Source organism: Drosophila sulfurigaster, chromosome 4 (assembly GCF_023558435.1).
Source record: "Drosophila sulfurigaster albostrigata strain 15112-1811.04 chromosome 4, ASM2355843v2, whole genome shotgun sequence".
Classification (NCBI taxonomy): domain Eukaryota; kingdom Metazoa; phylum Arthropoda; class Insecta; order Diptera; family Drosophilidae; genus Drosophila; species Drosophila sulfurigaster.
This window is the reverse complement of record NC_084884.1, coordinates 1806977-1817962: the sequence shown is the minus strand read 5'-3', so window position 1 is coordinate 1817962 and position 10986 is coordinate 1806977.

Genomic DNA, 10986 nt, shown 5'->3' with positions numbered 1-10986 from the left:
TATGTATATGTATATGTATATGTATATGTATATGTATATGTATATGTATATGTATATGTATATGTATATGTATATGTATATGTATATGTATATGTATATGTATATGTATATGTATATGTATATGTATATGTATATGTATATGTATATGTATATGTATATGTATATGTATATGTATATGTGTATGTATATGTATATGTATATGTATATGTATATGTATATGTATATGTATATGTATATGTATATGTATATGTATATGTATATGTATATGTATATGTATATGTATATGTGTATGTATATGTATATGTATATGTATATGTATATGTATATGTATATGTATATGTATAAGTTTGATTGATTTGAAACCAGTAGTGTATATAGAATATTTTGTTTAGTTAGTGTAATAAATGCGAGATTCATATGCCTATATAACAAGTGCTGTGTATATGACTTATGTGTGTACTTTACTATACGTACAGTAGAATTTAATTGTTATGAATTTTGTACTCACATACATACATGCATACATAAATTTGCATTACATACATGCATATATAAGATTGATAAATCGCGCCTCTCTTTGTTGATCGCACAGCCCATAAGCTGAAAAAAGCTAAAGAAGAAAAGCCCTCGTACCGACGTGAGTAGCTCTCACCCTTTCGATTAGTCGCTAGTCCGCAGTAAACAGTCACTGGTTTGAGTGAAACGGCAGACGTTCAACCAACCGTAACCAGTCATCGGTACTCAACCTAGGTTTTTGAGAGTAGCTCACACACTTGCACACTCAAATGTACAAGCCGAGCTAGCACATTAGGTGATTTGAGTGAGAGCGCGGCTTGGCAGCTCTTCGACTGTGGGTAGGCTACGACTTCGGTTTCTGTTTTGGCTTCGGTCGATAGTTCGTATGCAACCTCAAAACAGTTTCTCCTGAGATCTCTTTGTGTACGGTCTAACCGATCCACCTGGTAAAGCCACCTGTTGCGAGGTTTCGAAGGCTGTTCTAAGTAGCAAGTGTGTGGATCGCGTAGCTAGTAAACTTTTGCCCCTCTTAACTTCACCGTCGTTTCACCGCTCTCAATCAATAGTGTGATAGATCCATTTTAAGGATCAAACTTAAAAAATTCAAAATAAACGTAGCTTTCGTACAAATGTTACTTAATCATCGAAATTTATCAGTGTGTGTGTTGTGATTATATTCGTTGCAGTGCATTTAAATATATATTAAACAGAGGTCTAAATCAAAGTTGGAAACTATTAATAAATGCTTAACTTATTTTTATTGTTTGATCAGGTAAGTGAATTTTTTTAAATTCGTTGTTAGAAATATTCAATATGTGTGTTATCAATTGGAGTTATTAGTATTGTTGTTACTTTCTTGTATACAACTGAATCATTTCCGAGCACAAATAATGGAATTTTGAAGATCAAGAGCAAAGTAATTCAAAGTAATACTCTTTGCATGGACATATGTATGTACGTATTAATCGGTGCACGTTTCCATTGTAAAAAAATAAAAACTTACCCCACGCTACTGACCTTGAGCTTATTTTTCCCGTTTTTGTCGAGACTATAAGTCTAAGTCTTCGGTCGAAGCTATTATTATGCCGCGACTGTGTGAAAATAACTTTATATTTTCCCACTTTTATTTTTCATTCAAATTGAATGAAGTATTACGCGGCTAAAAACAGACAAAAAGAGAATACTTGAAAGATAGTTTGCGGGCCTTGACTTATGTATAAAATTCTGCCCGTGACTTAAATAATAGCGAAGTTGAATAGTGTCATCATCTACAGCATATGATTATTTTTTTCAAAGATATCTACAGCAAAATTTAATATATTGTATAGAATAATTTTTTCTACCAAAGACTTTGTATCCCTTTTGAAGATTAACAGTTTACAGTTTTATCATAACTAGTTGAAAACAAACAAACGGACTGCAAAGTAAGTACTATAAATGCTTTAGCCCTTGTCGTATAGAACTTTTAAACCTCTCAAGCACTTAATTGATATTTAAGAAATGAATGTGTAGTTTATACCTTAATATGCCAAATTTGGCATAATTATAATGACTTTTATGAACAGGACTGCTTTTAAATTTAGCTTTGATTTGCATATAATGAAACATAACTTAACAGAGAAGAGGAGAGAATTCACCGCTCATAACGGACTGTTTTTTGCCAAAGGCTCCAAATTATATAATATTTTAATGATAGTGGTGTATGTACATACTTGCATTACAAAAAATATCAAGCGCGTTACCTACACTGCATCAGCTGATACCCAAAACACATACACAAACATACACCCGAGCGAAGCGTTCAGCACTTGACCCTACGAACTAAAAGGCGCACTCCAAAAAGGTAAATTATAAGAATAGAACAGGTGAATGAGTATAGCGCGAGATCGCGCGCGCGCCCTCGACATTTGCCTTTAATATTTAACATAGCTCGTGTAGTTGGCAAGCAAGGGATGAAACGGGTGCACATTGAGCGGGAAAATGTCAGAAGTGTAGTGTGTTGATCCCAAGTACACCGACATCAGCTGGTTGATGATTTTCCTGCAATAAAAATAACAATAAGCAGAACTAACTTTTACCCTAACTGTCCCCTGCTCTTTTAAAGAAATACTTTTACATTTGTAATATCAGGGAATACGTAAGTAACAGGCAGAGCGAGGCATAACCCATAAAGTGTATATATTCTTGATCAGCGATTCAGCTTTTCCGTCTGTCTGTACGTCTCTCCGTATGAGCACCGTAAAGACTATAAAAGACAGCACTTGTTATTTTTGCACGCAGATTGAGATTGTTTTACATTTTTGCGGCAACCAATTTTGCACAACAAATCAAAGAAAAATTTATACCGTGCGTAATTTTGAAGCTAAAGACACGATTTTTGGTACAATGCATTGTACCATTGCAATGGTAGACACCTGTTAAATAATAAACTGATACAGTGTAGTATGAGAAATACATGAGAAACACCCTCATAACGAGGGTCTCTTCTTATTAGGGCTCATTCATAAAAGCAGGCGTTGAAGTCAGTCAGCTATGGACATTCCTTTTATACCCGCTACCCATAGGATAGAAGGGTATTATAACTTTGTGGCGGCAGGAAATGTATGTAACAGGTAAAAGGAGGCATCTCCGACCTTATAAAGTATATATATTCTTCATCAGCATCAACAGCCGAGACGATCTAGCCATGTACGTCTGTCCGTCTGTCTGTCCGTATGAAACACTGGATCTCAGAGACTATAAGAAATAGAGCTATAATTTTTTCGACAGAATTTGTTATGTATGCACGCAGATCAAGTTTTTTCAAATTTTTGCCACGTTCACTTCCGCCCCACAAATCAAAAAATCGAATAACAAGCGTAATTTTAAAGCTAGAGCTGCGAATTGGTGTATACAATAATAACCATAGTAGTTATGATTCCCTGAAAATTTGGCTGCGATCAGATAAAAATTGTGGAAGTTATTAAAGAAATACTTTGTATGGGCAAAACGCCTACTTACTGGGGTCTTAGTTGCTTTGACTGACAATCTGGTATATTGTGCCGTCTATGGTATGTGTTCAATGTGGTACTCTATCGATATACCAAATATACCATTTGGCATATTTTTAGTATTTTAGTATTTTCGGTATATTTTGAAAATAGTACCGGAATATTTTGCGGAATATTTTTTATTCAAAATGGGTAGCGGGTATCTCACAGTCGAGCACACTCGACTGTAGCTTTCTAACTTTTTTATAATATTTAATTTTAAGCGAAATGTTATGTTATTTTACCCATTTTTCACAAATAAATTATATCATACTTATAACTTCTAACCATAGGGTAAAAAGACCAAAATCTAGAACCAATTTTGTACTATATATCAAAAAATGTACGCCCGAATTGTGAATAATATTTTGATTCCTTGCCGCTTATTGCAGGTATTGATGATATGTTTATAATGGAAATGCAGACGTCGTCTCATCTGAGCCACGGCCTAACTACACAATCGCCGGTTTTAGTGCACCATCAGCATCATCTTACTCATGAATCCCAGCCCCACTCAGCACTGCATTTGCATCGACATCAAATGATGCAGCAGCAGCACGAACTCTCGCAGCAGATTAATACAACATCTACAACATTACCTGCAATACCAATACCACAAATTGAAAGCACAACAGCAGGTGAGGACAACATTGGCACTCATTCACTGCACCATCATCATCAACACGTGAATAACCTAGTCTATAGCAACTCAGACTCAACCCAAATCGATAATAAATCGAAAGGTAAGCCCTTAATTTTAACTTAATTTTCAATTATAAATTACTATTGTAGTTATGCGTTGTTTAATTCGACAAATGTGACTAGCGACACTCTAGTAACTTCCAACGTTGTTAGCCGAAAACCCTCACTACCCATAGCGCAGAAGGGAATTATAACTAAATACAAACAGGAAATGTATATATCGGGCATAATTTATATCCTGGCGCGGAAATTTTTGGGATAATTGCATGATACATAAAAGGTATTAGCTTATAAATATGTCATTGTACCACAGCAACATTAGACTCGCAAAATGTATAGAAAACGTACGCATCAATTCGATTACATCGCAATCACGAGTCCTCAGCAATCAATTATAACCTCTTACAATGGAGAATAAAATATCCCAGATTATTAATAAATGCAACTAAGAATTGCATTTTGCTTTTGTCTGATCGCAGCCAAATTTGCAGAAGTCAAGGTGGCGAAGATGCCTGAGTCTGCCTGTTACATATATGTATGTATTTTATGGAGGCACAACGTTATCACACCTTCCTACCCTTAGGGTCTCGGGTATAACGGGTTTGGTTACATGAAGAGTATTCTCTCCTAAATTTAGCTACTCCTTTAGCCGACTATGAAATGTACGGACAAACATATATCACCCAGGCTTTTGTTGCTTATCAGTCTGTTACATATATTAATCTTTTATTATCACTTAAGCAAACAAGTTTCCTCCCCATTGTTGAAAACAGTTTCCGCATGAAATTCATATGCCAACTTAATGAAATAACTTATTAGCTTAATATCCACAAGCATGATTATTTATATTATTTCTTTATAATTTAATGTATGCCTTGCATTTTCAATTGCTTTTTCATATTCTGTCGAAATGCCAAAACGTACTAGCCTTGCATATAAGAACAATAGCTTAAAGTCAATATCAGGTGGAAAGGTTGGCCAAAAAACCGCTACCCAAAGGGTACAAAGGTTTTATAACTTTGTGACTACACATAGTGTACACAAAAAAAAAATAAAGTTCTGAAATCAAGACTTTGGTCTAATAATAATAATACAAAGAAATTTGGTACGTCAAGAACATGAAATTTTATAATATTATGAAAACACGTAATAATAATTATTTATAAGAGGAAAAAATCTTATAATTTTATGAAGAAAAATCAAAAAAATATACTATTATATATTATTATAACTTTGTGCTTCCAGGAAATGTTACATACAGGCAGAGGCATTTCATTTCATAACAGCCATTTCCGACCCAGTAAAGTATATATATTCTTGATCAGCGTTAACAGACGAGATGATATAGCCATGTCCGTTTGTCTCTCTGTCCGTCTGTCTGTATGAACATGTAGATCTCAGAGACTATAAAAGATAGAGCTATAATATTTGCACTTGTTATGTGTACATTCAGATCAAATTTACAAAAATCGAATAAAAAGCGTAATTTTGAAACAAAAGGATTTTTGGTACAAACCAAAATTTCTATAATATTTAAAATTTGTGAAAATTTGGTTGCGATGAGATAAAAATTTTAGAAGTTATTTAGGAAATACTTTTCTTGTAATCTATAGTATATTTAGAATGTAGTAATATTAAGTATAAATATACCAATTATATTAATATATAAATAGACCAATTATATTTTTGCGCTAAATGAATTTGGTATATTTTAAGAATAATATCGCACTTGTTATTTTAACTTTTTGTTTATTATTTTGTTTATTCAGTTGTATGTTAATCTTTCTACTTACGAAATACTTATCATTGACTCGACCAGCATTTACCCGGGAGCAACTCTCTTAGACTGCAATCAAGAATGGTTCGTGACACTTCAACTAAATGAGCTATGAAGGAAAACACTGAAAGATAGATTTTAAACTTTATAGGGATTTTGTGGATTACAGAATTTTATAACCAAAATGTTTTTTTGGTCTCATTTTGGGGATTTCTCATTTTTCAGACGAAAGTTTTTAGTTTTAAGAATTTGTTTATTCAAGTGGACTTGTTTCAAGAACTCAATTTTTAAAACAATTTTCTTGATTTTAGAAATTGGTCTTTTCCCAGTGTATGTACATATGTAATACTTAGAAGGAAGCACTTGTGATCTTGATCTGCGTCAACAGCGGAGTTGATGTCATGAAGCCATGACCTAGATCTCCAATACTATAATAGATACATAGAGCTCTCATTATATTCGCTACCCATAGGGTAGAAGGGTATTATAACTTACATGCAAAGGGAGGCATCTCCGACCCTAAAAAGTATATATATTCTTGACCAGCGTCAACAGCGGAGACGATCTAGCCATGGCCGCCTGACTGGCTGTCTATAAGAGATAGAGCTATAATTTTTCAAGAGGATTTGTTATATTTGCACGCAAGTTTGTTTCCATTTTTTGCCACGCTCATCCCCCGCAAATCAACAAAAATCGAATCTAGGTGTTCATACGGACGGACGGACATGGCTAGATCGCCTCGGCTGTTGACGCTAATCAAGAGTATATATACTCTATGGGGACGAAGATGCCTCCTTTTACCTGTTACATACATTTCCTGCCGGCACAAAGTTATAATACCCTTTTTCCCTATGGGTAGCGGGCATGAAAATCGAATAGCGATTGTAATTTTAAAGCTAGAGTAGATTTTAGAAATTTTTGGTTCAAAAAATAATTTTTATGATTCCCGAAAATAGTTACGATGAAATAAAAATCTTAGTAGGAACTTGAAAAAGTTGATTAATACAAAATCTGGTATCTGGTAGATTTTCTATCTGTTTGAACTTAATTATCAATCTTATTCGAATTGGTAAATTTTAAACTTTAAATTGTAAACTTTAAGGATACCGTACTGTTTTTATTGAAAATGGGTACCGGGAATATCCCAGTCAAGCACAATCCACGTAGAGAGATTCTAATTTTTACTAATCATAAAGAAGAAAGAATATGGCAAATTCTTTTGCCAAAAATTTCGTGCTCTCTGAAAACTGAAACAATTTTAAAAAGTAAATAGCTGTAAGATTTATCTTAATAATCTTATACAACATAAAAAATGTTTCGGTAAATTTTTTAAACCTTGAGTATTGTCGTACGCGACATCTAATATTGTATAATTCAATTTATGGCGTTTATGGCAATACCTAAAAGGGTAACTTAATTTATTTATAACGTAATTAATTAATTTACTTAGTATATTTATGTATATGTATTTATAAAACATCTGCAATGTTTATGTTTAATATCGCTTAGATGTTTTTATCAGTGTAGAACGATCATTGTTCGTTGAATGCTTATTTTCTCTTTGCATTAAATTCATTGAATTCCTCTGTTTCCCTAGTCACGTTTATTCGCAATGTTGCCTTCTCCGACTTGTACTTTTGTCATGTATAAAGTCTTTAAGCATATAAATCAAATAGACTATGTAATACACTTACTTCTAGTCATTGTGAACATAAAAAATATACCAAGTTACAAGCACTACCTTATAAATAACTATTTAACTGATTATTGAAAATACAACATACGCTTTGAATTACAAATTTTAAAAATCTGCAATAGTTTTAAAAATATTTTGCAAAAATTCTACGTGCTTAATATGAATTAGTTAATTGATGCCAAAATGTTTTAGAACTTCAGGTAATTGTTTTTTTTTGCAGTTAAATTTGACGTTTACTCAATTGCTTCACCGTCAATACAAGAGTCCTCAAATCCAGTAGAAAGTGCATTCCTGGGTCAATCACAAGGCACTGTAGAATGGATTACATCCCTGAATGACACCCAAAACAATACAGGTACGACATTATTATAATCATTTATTTTCATTTAATGATGCTGACATTAAATTTCAGAAGACTCTCATAGTTCACAAGGAAGTATCTCCGGAGATGGTAAGTGCATTTTAAGAATCATATTCTTTAATCTATTCCAAGGAAGCTATAAAGAATGCACAGCTCACAAAACAAAATTTTTAATTATGGAGTAATGTGATTTAATAATTTTAATTGTTTAATATTATTTTCTATTCTATATATTGGTTATAACTTTTAATATGTTATTTCTGTGGAGTAACAGTGGCAACAGAGTTACGTGCTATAGTCAAAAGATCATCATCCTATAGTCGTGGGTAATTTCTAGTCTCTTAAGTTTTCTTCTGTTGTAATTGAGTAAAAAGTGCACAAGAACCATGAAATAAGTTTTTAGTTTGCTAAGATGTTTACCAGCTTGACCAGTGTTTCATTTACTCCAATTGGAATTTCAACTGCAACTGACAACTTGTTGAGCGTGTTGCTTCCATTTCCATGGTGGTAAAGGTTTCCATATCCGTTCTCTACGTATTGCGGCTACAGTAGTTACAATAGTTGACTTCACTAAATAGAGGGTATACATTTCAATCTTGATTCCTTAGTACTGGGATAGTCACTACTTAATGTTTAGAGTCACATTCTGGTCAATTCTATAACCACAATGCACTTGACCAACTTTAACATGTGGTACTTTCATGAATGAAAGCCACAGATTCTTTGTCTTCTTTTTTCTCTGGTAACCGGAAATGTGAAACTCAAAGCGCTTTGATTTTGATATGCAAAGTGCTCGCCAACTTGCATATACAATTACAGGGAGGAAAATCAATGGAATGGATTCATTGACGGCAATGTATCATCCATGGGCCAATTCATTTTCCCACAAGATTCAACCACAGATTAAATTACGCTACAAAAATTTTACTGACTTAGATTAAAACTAAAAAGAGGCTAAAACAAGTTTTTCAAAATTTCTAATTTGCATGATTTGCATCTTAATGTACCGTACTGAAACCAACAATAGTAGGGGCGCCTATATGGGTATTTTATGCGACAAGCTGAAATTACCTGTAACGCATGCAGTGATATTTTTACTCAACTGCACTTTATTAGTACTCGGTGAATCTAATCGATGTTGGTATTGTATGATACCAATATTTGCTTGAAAATACATTTAATTCTGCGGTATGAACAATGATATCGTGAAAAACAATTTAATTGAACGAAAGTCAAATTATACATGCCCCACATTTAGAGCGATGTTACAGATTTGATTTGAATGTAATGCTATGTTAATTATGCGAACAGTGTTAATAATCGTTTAATGTACTCGAAATAATAAAAACATTGCATATCAAAATGTAACGCCGGCAATCTATGAGTAAACTTCTGTATTTGCTTATTATTTGAATATAAATCAAATAAATACACACTCCTATTAACAGAAGTAATAATATAACTGATTAAGTGTCATCATTTCCATTTCCCAAAACATTCTGCCAACGCCTGAATTCCCAATGGGATGTTCAACTGTTATTTACAACAAGCAGAAGTAAAGAACAATATGTGAATTTCTCTGTTTTGTTCCGTTGTTAATTCGCAACTGACAAATCGTTTTTAACTTCTGCTTTGACTTGTCGGTAAATATCCTTTGGGAATTATTTTAATTATTATTGCGTTGAAACTCTCGTACATTATAAAAACATTTCAAATTACATTCTCTTGCTTTGGGACATTCTAGTATTCAAATTTGAAAATAATTTGCATAATTGATCAGACTAATGGAAATCTTTTTTATAATTTCATTTTAATCTTTGCAAATGATTCATCTTCAGTGGAGTAGTTGAGAATATATTATATATTTAATACATATACATATAGAAAAAGAGAAAAAGAGTAAAAGGCTTAATATAGCGATAAATTTAAGATTTTAGATTTAAAATATTCTATTCTATTATATTTTCGATCACCCATATGAAAGCTTTGTTTGGCTTTTCAGTCTAAATTTTATTTGATACGTTAAACACATCTGCCATCGTAAAATTTTTTAAAATAGAATGTTCTATTGGCTTTTACATAGCGTTTAAATGTAATTTCGAATGCCATACAATTGATTTTCGTTACATTTATATTTTGCAAAATAATTCTTCAATACAAGAAAACTTAAATTTCATTTTTTACACGCCAATGTATATGGATAAAATCTATATAAACAAAAAAAAACATTTATATTATTATTAGGTTAAAACACATCTTTGGGAACTGTTTACTATGTTGAGCTTTTCAATTGTTTGTTATTCTACAATAATATACATATGTATTTGGTTTTGATAGATCACCACGAACTATCTCGAGCAATATAAATAAATGTGTATTCCTTTCATTAATTCACTCGAAAGTACTGATTTCATGTCCATGAATATGTACGGTGTCAATGTATTCAAAGTAAGATTTACAGGGTTTCACGTATTTGAGCATATTAGGAAGGTTGACCAAACTTTTGCACGCATTATTATTATTAATATGTAGTTATTGAATTATGTACACAGCTTCCACCAAGGTTTGAGAGCGTTACTAGCTATCTGCCATTTGCTCATAAATATTCATGTTTACCAGTTTTTGCTATATGTATGTGTATGTATGTATGTATGTGAATTTGTATGTAATGGATCTGCTTGTTAATACTTTTGGACGAATTACTTCGTCTTTGTACAACAACAACTTGTTGTCATAGTCATAAACCGAATGAAACAAGTCCAATGATTAGAAGGCAGTAATAAAATTAACAAAAGCGGTGGCAATAGCAAATGTTTAAGCACACTAGCCCATACACACGACCATCATCATGTTACTTCACTTCGTCAAGAAAACGAAAGCGTGAGCAAGTGTGAAAGAGATGGTT